Here is a 9,532-nt window from a genome sequence, read left to right as displayed (position 1 = left end):
TAAATAATAGTTTACTCTGTAGTTCATGCTCTCCCCCAGTACACTCAGTAAGTTATGGCAGGCTATATAAAGTCCAGCATCTGACCCTGCAATATCATTTAGGACAACTCCGAGTCCTGAAAATGCCCCCACATCACATCTCTTCTTCCCTCTCCCTGCCCACAGCAACTACTGTGGTCACTTTCTCCACCTCAATGCTACAATTTCTTCTATTAGTAGTCACAAAAGTTTTATAATATAGTATCAGTAAATCCACTCTAATCCATGTTTTATTCCTCCATTCTGTGGACCCTGGGATGGTGATGTCCACTCTACCTCTAGATCAAGAGGGGGCTTAGATTCTACATGGATGGTGGATGCAATTCCTCTGCTTCCAGTTGTTAGCACTCTTGATTCCCTGGTGTGGTGTCTACCATCTTCACCTCCCTGTTAACTGACCTGGGTAAGTCCAATGAACCAGAGACTAGGAGTCACAACTCTGCTGAGGCTCAAGGACCAGCTGGCCCTGAGTACGCACCATCCCTAGCACTGACCACAGGTTCAGTATAAGTGACTGAAGGGGCATCTTTAGATGCTATTGTAAATGGAATTTGTTTAGTGATTTCATCCTCAGACTGTTCATTTATAGTGTCTAGAAACCCTACTGATTTTTGCATGTTGATCTTTTATCTTGCCTCTTTGCTGAACTTATTAGCTCTATTAGTTTCATTGTAGATTTTTCGGGATTTTCTAAATATAAGGTCATATTATCTGCAAATAGTGAAAGTTTTACTTCTTCCTTTCTGGTTTGATTCCTTTTACTTGTTTTTTTTTTTTTTTTTTTTTCGTTTTTTTGCCTAATTGCTTTAGCTAGAACTTCTAACACAATGCTGAATAACAGTGGTGACAGCGGACATTCTTGTCTTCTTCCTGATCTTCGAGGGAAGGCTTTCAGCCTTTCATGATAGAGTACAATGTTGGCTGAGGGATTTTTATATATGTCCCATATCATGCTGAGGATGTTTCCTTCTATTCCTATCTTCAAAAGTGTTTTTATCAAGAAAGGATGCTGGATTTTGTCAAATGCCTTTTTTTTGTTTGTTTATTTCAATAGAGATGGTCGTGTGATTTTTCTCCTTCAATTTGTTAATGTGGTTTATTATATTAATTGATTTTCTTGTGATGAAGCACCCTTGCATAAGTGGGATAAAACCCACTTGGTGTATAATTATCTTAATGTGCTTTTGGATTTGGTTTGCAAGTATTGTTTTAGAATTTTTGTATCTATATGCATTGGAGTGATTGGGCTGTATTTTCTTTTCTCATGGTAGCTTTATCTGGCTCTGGTAGAAAGGTGATGTTCTCTTCAAAGAATGAGTTAAGTAGTAGTCCCTCCAATTTTTGGAAGAGTTTGAGGAGGATTTGTATTAATTCTTGAAATGATTGGTAGAATTCACTGGTGAAGCCATTCGGTCCTGGGCTTTTCTTTGTTGGGAGATTTTTGATGATGGATTCAACCTCTTTATTTGTGACTGGCTTGTTGAGGGCTTCTATTTTTTTCTCAAGTCAGTGTCGGTAGTTTCTATGTTCCTATGAGGTTGTCCATTTCATCTAAGTTGTCTAATTTTCTGGCATAGAGTTGTTCATAGTACCCTTTTATGATCTGTCTTATATCTATGGGATCAGTAGTAATTTCCCCATCTCATTTCGAATTTTATTTATTTGTATCTTCTCTCTTTTTTTCCTTGTCAGTCTAGCTATGGGCTTGTGGATTTTGTTGATCATCTTGAAGATCCAATATTTGGTGTTATTGATTCTCTCTATTGTTTTTTGTTATTGTTGTTGTTCTCAATTTCATTTATTTCTGCTCCAATCTTTGTTAATTCTTTCTTTCTGCTTGCTTTGGGATTAATTTGCTGTTTCTTTTCTAGTCCCTACAGGTGTGCAATTAAGTGTTTGATTTTTAGTTCTTTGTTCTATTTTTTTCTCCCCTTTCCTCTCCCCCTCCTCCACGCTGCTGTTTTTGCTGTGTCCATTAGCTGTGTGATCTTCTGCATCAATTTCTCTTTTTTGTCTTCTATTCTCATCTTTCTCCTCTAGGATTCACCAGGATTCGATCCTGGAGACCTCTGATGTGGAGAGAGGTTCCCTGTCAATTGCACCACCTCAGATCCTGGTCTCTGCTGCGCTTCACCTTGACTCTCCCCTTCCTCTCTCTTTTGTTGTGTCATCATCTTGCTGCGTGACTCACTTGTGTGGGCACAGGCACTTGGCTGCTGCGCGGATACTCAGCTCACTGCGCAGGCACTGGCTAACCACACAGGCATACTTTCTCTTCTTCTTTTTCACCAGGAGTCCCCAAGGATCAAATCCAGGTCCTCCTACATGGTAGGAAAAGGTCCTATCACCTGGGAAACCTCTGTTTCCCTCTTTATTCTATTTTAATGTTAGCATTTAGGGCTATAAATTTCCCTCTTAGCACTGCCTTCACTATATCCCATAGGTTTTGATATGTTGTTTTATTTTCACTCATCTCCAGATATTCACTAATTTCTCTTGCCATTTCTTCTCTGGCCTACTGATTGTTTAAGAGTGTATTGTTGTTTAAAAGTGTATTGTCTAACTTCAAATGTATTTGTGAATTTTTCCTTTCTCCTCCAGTTATTGATTTCCAGTTTCATTTCATTATTCTCAGAAAAAGTGTTCTGTGTCATTTCCATCTTTTTAAATTTATTGAGATTCAATTTTGTGACCCCATATATGGTGTATCCTGGGGAAAGATCCATAAGCACTTGAAAAGAGTGTATATCCTGCTGTTTAGGGGCACAATGCTCTGTATATATTTGTTAGGTCTAGTTAATATATTATTCAAGCTCTCAGTCTCTTTATTGATCCTCCATCTAGATGCTCCATTCAAAGTTGAGAGTGCTGTATTGAAGTCTACATCTATCACTGTAGAGATGTCTATCTCCCCCTTCACTTCTGCCTGTGTCTGCCTCATGTATCTTAGGGCACACTGGTCAGGTGCATAAATATCTATGATTGTTATTTCTTCTTGGTGGAATATATAATATCCTTCTTTGTCTCTTATAACATCTGTGCATTGAAAATTTATTTTTTTCCAATACTAGTATAGATACTCCAGCTCTTTTCTGGTTACTTTTTACATGGAATATCTTTTTCCAGCTTTTCACTTTCAGTCTATTTGTGTCCTTGTGTCTGAGGTGAGTCTCTTGTAGACAGCAGATCATTGGATTCTACTCTTATCCATTCTGTGTCTTCTGATTGGGGAGTTCAATTCATTAACATTCAAAGTTAATACTGTGAAGGCATTACTTACTTCAATCATTTTATCCTTTGGCTTTCATATGCCATATCTTACTATGTCTGTTTTCTTACCCTTTTAGATACCTTTACGAATAATCTTCATTTCTTCACCCACCTCCAAACCTCTCTCCTGTCTTTTCCTTTCAGAATGCAGCACTCTCTTTAATATTTCTTATAAGGCTGGTCTCTTGGTGATGAACTGTCTCAGTTTCTGATTATTAGCAAAAACTTTAAACTTACCCTCATTTTTAAAGGACTTTTTTTCTGGATAAAGAATTCATGGCTGGCAGTTTTCCTCTTTCAGCATCTTAAATATATATTTTATCACTGCCTACTTGCCTCCATGATTTCTGAAGTGAAATCCATAATGAATCTTATAATACCCATCCATTGCAAGAGTTAAATTAGATAGCTGGTGCTAACAACTTTAAACTATTATCTTTGATATTTTAAAAGAAAATTCAGCTTAATACAAAGAAATTCAAGAAGAGTATTTCAGGACCCATGATCAGAAGCTTTAAAAGTTTGTACTACTTTGGCATACACAAAAGTTCAAGTAAGGCTAAGAAAAAAGAGTGTTTCCCTTTCCCACTGAAGACATGCTCCAAGAAGGAGGCAAAATAGGCATTCTATAGAAAAGAACTGGCCCTTAGTATATTACAAATAAAGGACTCCTTAGATTAGCAACTAACCAAGTTTAAAAAGCCTTAGCCAATGTTACAAAAAATACTTAGAGTAATATTTATGAATATAAGCATAATAGGTTGTTCTGGGTTTTTTTTGCCTTCTATAAGCAAACATCTTTGAAATGGTTGAAGTGGGTTCCAACTTGTAATTCTTCTCTGGTGTGAAAAGTGAGAAGTTGCAGGTATATACAATGACCTACTGTTTCACTTTCTCAAAGTATTCTTTGGAAGCAGTCAGATTTGGCTTAATTGTAGTAGAATCTGTTATCCAGTTTTCTGCACAGACTTCTCCATGGGTCTCCACAAACTGGAATGCTTTCACCAAGTGGAGGGTCTATTTCATACTTTGGCCCACTGGGATATCATTGACACTCAAATGCTTGATGACTCCATTGGGATCAATTACAAAGAGACCTCTTAGTGTAATAGCACACCATAGTCTTAGGAAATTTATTTAGATAAATCTGACAAGAGTACAATGTTCATGTGGCCAAACTGCTGTTCTTCCTTGGTGTATTTATCCAAGCAAGATGGCTAAAATGGGAAACAAACAATTTCACAGCTCACATCATGAAATTCATTGGCTTTGTCACTAAAAGGAGCAATTTCTTTCTACAGGACCCACAAAGGTGAAATCTAAAGGAAAGAAGAAAAGCACCAAATATTTCCCTTTAAAGTCATCAAGCCTTAGTTCTTTGAACTCTCAGTTGTCAACTACTATACCCTTAACATGCTGGGTTTAACAGCAGTAGTACCATATGAAAATCTGGCGATGAAGGCAAATTTTGCTTGACCAGAACCAGACCACACTATGTTTGCCAAGCACGTTCTTCTAGAAGCAGCAGGTCTATGGAGAAATACCCCAAGGAACTGTGCTCACATTTCAGAAGCCCAGAATAGCCTTCCCACAGTGGCAGCTGTTTTCTGCTAATGTATTTTTTTTTTACTTTTTTTTAAAGATTTATTTATTTATTTATTTATTTCTCTTCCCTTCCCCACCCCCACCCCGGTTGTCTCTTCTCTGTGTCAATTTGCTCTGTCTTCTTTGTCCACTTCTGTTGTTGTCAGCGGCATGGGAATCCGTGTTTCTTTTTGTTGCATCATCTTACTGTGTCAGCTCTCCGTGTGTGCAGTGCCATTCCTGAGCAGGCTGCACTTTCTTTCACGCTGGGCGGCTCTCCTTACAGGGCGCACTCCTTGTGCATGGGGCTCCTCTACGTGGGGACACCCCAGCATGGCAGGGCACTCCTTGCGTGCATCAGCACTGCACATGGGCCAGCTGCACACGGGTCAAGGAGGCCCAGGGTTTGAACTACGGACCTCCCATGTAGTAGATGGACACCCTAACCACTGGGCCAAGTCTGCCACCCTAATGTATTTTCAATCTCATCCATTGTGTCCTTCATTCCCATAATATGTTACTTTCCTTTGCAAGTCTTGTAATTCTTTATTTTCACCTGGTGTCTTCTTTTTTTTTTTTAAGATTTATTTATTTCTCTCCCCTTCTGACCCCAGTTGTCCGTTCTCTGTGTCTATTTGCTGTGTCTTCTTCTTTGTCCACTTCTGTTGTTGTCAGTGGCACCGGGAATCTGTGTTTCTTTTTGTTGTGTCATCTTGTTATGACAGCTCTCCGTGTGTGTGGCACCATTCCTGGGCAGGCTGAACTTTCTTTTGTGCTGGGCGGCTCTCCTTACAGGGCGCACTCCTTGCACGTGGGGCTCCCCTACATGGGGGACACCCCTGCGTGGCACAGCACTCCTTGCGCACATCAGCACTGCACATGGGCCAGCTCCACACGGGTCAAGGAGGCCCGGGGTTTGAACCGTGGACCTCCCATGTGGTAGACAGATGCCCTAACCACTAGGCCAAGTCCGCTTCCCATGGGGTCTTCTTAATATCCTTTATCTCTTTAGCCATATTTTCCTTCAACTCCCTGAATTGATTTAGAGATTTGTTTGACCACTACTGATAAGTTTTTTCAAATCCTGTGTCTCTTCTCAATTTCCAGTTTATTCTCTTGACAGGGCCATATCTTCCTGTTTCTTAGTATGGCTTGCAATACCCTGCTGATGTCTAGGCATCTGCTTATGTTGATGGGTTTACTCAGATGGTCAATTCCTCTCTCCTGTCTAAGCTTTACTGTTGAATGGTTTCTTCAATGTCTCTTCTTTAATTCCCACTTCAGCCAACCTTTCCCCAGAGGTGTCTCTTCTGACCTACACTGGATGGTGTTTCTGGGCTGGTTGATTCAAAGCTGGACCTTACTACTCAAACTCACTGATCAGAAGTCATGCTTCCCTCCCCCATTCCCAGGGAAGAAAATGTCAGCTCCCCTTTCAGCTGAAGGCAGTCAGTCACGGGTTGTACCAAGTGCATTTGCTTTGGACATGGAGGATAGGCATCATTTCCTGCTGCAGGCGTGATTAATGCACAGCTTTCAATTTGGCCTCTTTGTTTCTCTGTTCACTCCTTCCCAGACAACGTGTGGCACTCCCCGGCTCTGCAGATCCTCAGAGCAGCTGCTTTGGACAGCTTCAGACTTTCTTCCACTGTTTTTCTAAGAGAGGCGTCCTGCCATTCCTAATCCATTGCCATTTTCCCAGAACTCCAGATAGTTAAACTCATACAGAAAATCTTTTAGAAAGTAGAAAAATAGAAAACACTTTCCAACTAATTTAAGGCCGCTAGCAAAACCTTGATACCAAAACATGAGAACAATAAAATATAAGAATGGGCCAACCTCACTCACATGCATAGATGCAAAAATCCTAAATAAATATTAGCACACTAGATCCCCAAATATTGCTAATTCAGATTTATTCCACAAAAGCAAATGTATACTGGTTTTAGGGTGTAAAAGCTAATAGGTTCATTTCCCACATTAACAGATTAAAAGAGAGGGACCACAGGAATATTTCAACACATACAGAAGAAATATTGATAAAATTTCACAGTCAGGAATAAGAAGAAATTCCCTTAGCCCAATACAATTTAGCAGGATTCCACAAAACCTAAAGTAGACATCATACTCAACGGTGAAGTGTAAAAAGTTTTACATTTAAAACCAAGAACTCAACAAGAATGTTCACCATCACCCTTTCTATTCAAAACTGTACTGAATGTCTTAGCCAGAGAAAGAAATAGAAGTTATAAAGACTGAAAATAAATTCAATTGCCATTATGCATAGATATGATTGTTTACATAAAATGTAAAAGTAGCTACAGACATAATTAAAATTAATAAATGTTTAGAAAGTTAATCAGATACCAAAAGACACAATAATAGAGTGAAAAGACAAGCCATGCTGCAACATATTAGCTACAAAACTTTACATTCAGAACATATAAAGAACTTCTACAAATCAATTAAAAAGAAACTGACTACAGAAAAATGGCAATAGATAAGAGCAAACAATATAGAGAAGACATACGAAAAAGCACTCAACCATATCAGTATAGGGAAATAAAAAACATAATGAGAACCCCGTAGATTGGCAAACAATTTTTTAAAAATGTATAATGGCAAATTTGAGAGAACTAGAGCAACAGAGCTCACAATCACTCTTAACACATAAATATAAACTGGTACAACCACATTGGGAAATGTCAGCATTATTTTGTAAAGTTGAATGAATGCTTGCCACTTGTTCAGGAATGTCATTCATAGGTCTGTACCCTAAATGTACACTTACATACGTGAACCAAAAGATATACACATGAGTATTCACAGCATCACTATATGTAAGTGTTCAAAAATTGAAAATAACCCACATGCCTATATACAGGAGAAAAGATGATTTTTAATATAGTAATACAATGAGATAATAAAAGACAATTAAAATAAATGAATTATATAGCACTATTCATCAAAATGGTAGAGCCTCAAAAGTGAAATGTTGAGTAAGAAAAGCAAGTCACAAAAGAATACATACAGTATAATTCTATTTATGAAATAGTTAACACAAGAAAAATGAAACTACAATATTTAGGGATATCATTTGGGAATTTACACATATAATTAAACTATAAAGAACAATACTGAATGATAGTGGTCATAGATTCACTCTAGCTATATTTTTACTTTTCTACATTCATTATTATATAATATATTCGTGTTGTTTAAGATATACACATGTTATGACATTAAGGAGTTTCTTGAAGTGTTGTCAGTGGTGGTGTTTTATAATCAAGAATGAATATTAAGTTTTATCAAAATACTTTTCTCCATTTATCCAGATGATCATTTATTTTCTCCTCTACCTTATGATAGTAGATTCCATTACTTTTATGTATGTTGAACTGTCTTTATACTCTTCAGTTAAAATGCCACATTGCCACCATATAATACTATTCTTTTAATATATTGATGGATTCTTTTTGCCAATATTTAATTTTGGAGTTTTCATCTATAACCATAGGCGCAATCAGCATATAGCTTTATGTTGCCATTTTTGTCTGGCTTTGGTTTTGAGAATATGTTAACTTTGTAAAGCCTTTTGAGAAGTTTTTTCTTTCCTTATATTCTGGAATAAAGTATATGCAGAGAAATATCTATTCTTTAAAGGCTTGAAAACTCTCTACTGAATACCACCTGGTGTTGAAGGCTTTTTAGGATAGTTCTCTAACAACTTTGAACATTTTCCTTGGTAATTGGTCTCTTCAGATTTTTTGAAACCACATTTGTACATTTTTCTACCTAACGCATGACAAGAAGTCAAGGAAAGGCCATGACTGCTTCCCCCACAAGTGATGGAAAGCAAAAGCAGGCTCAGAGACAGAGTGAAGACAATTCACCATGGCAAGATGCTCGTGTGTGTGTGTTATGATGAAAGAATTCTCTAGTCTATCTTTGAGTCTTCAGAGAACCCAATGTGTCACTTAAACATTGAGATGGATATTAGAAGAAATCTCTTTGGCCTCTCCAGATTGAAAACGTCATATAAGTATGTATATTTAGTCTCCAAACACTAGGATTCATATTGCAGAAATAGGAACACTCAAGGTAGAGGAAGATTCTAGTGTCTTCTTAAACTAGCCAAGAGAGTCTTCATCTAACCAAAGAAAAATGGAATGTTTATTTGGTGCCAGTCACATGCAAATCACTTTACATAAAAACCCTCATTTAATCCCCATAGGATTTATGGATATATTAAATAAACTATCTCTGTTCAAAATCTGAAAATTACATAAAATAGACTTAAAATCATACACTGATTTATGGAATTATATTAATAACCACTCAATGAATAGGATGGACTATAAGGATTCCAAAACAAAACTCTGTAGTATGAGTTTATAAAGTTCTGAATAGAATAAGCCCTGACTCAGAGAAGTTGTGCTTTCTCCCTCTTTACGGAACAATGTGCATCATCTGCATGCAAGTGCTCCATGGCATCAGTGAGCATCATGGCGGAGCAGAGGAAGACTCAGTAACCAGCAGGCCCCAGTGAAACCAAGGGGAAGGGTGGGGCAGGAGAAGAGGAAAAGCATTGCTGGTTGTCACATGTAAACTGAGCATACTTAATTCATCATCGTATGGG

At 37.8% G+C, this 9,532-nt stretch overlaps 1 pseudogene; it reads right to left on the bottom strand.

The window, feature by feature from the left end:
* Window positions 1-4,188: 4,188 nt before the first annotated feature.
* On the bottom strand, window positions 4,189-5,874 carry LOC101422984 (thioredoxin-dependent peroxide reductase, mitochondrial-like; annotated as a pseudogene).
* Window positions 5,875-9,532: the final 3,658 nt, after the last annotated feature.

The sequence above is a fragment of the Dasypus novemcinctus genome, chromosome 8, assembly GCF_030445035.2.
Source record: "Dasypus novemcinctus isolate mDasNov1 chromosome 8, mDasNov1.1.hap2, whole genome shotgun sequence".
NCBI lineage: Eukaryota > Metazoa > Chordata > Mammalia > Cingulata > Dasypodidae > Dasypus > Dasypus novemcinctus.
Note: the sequence above shows the minus strand (reverse complement) of the source record. Positions and strands in the feature narration are given on the sequence as shown.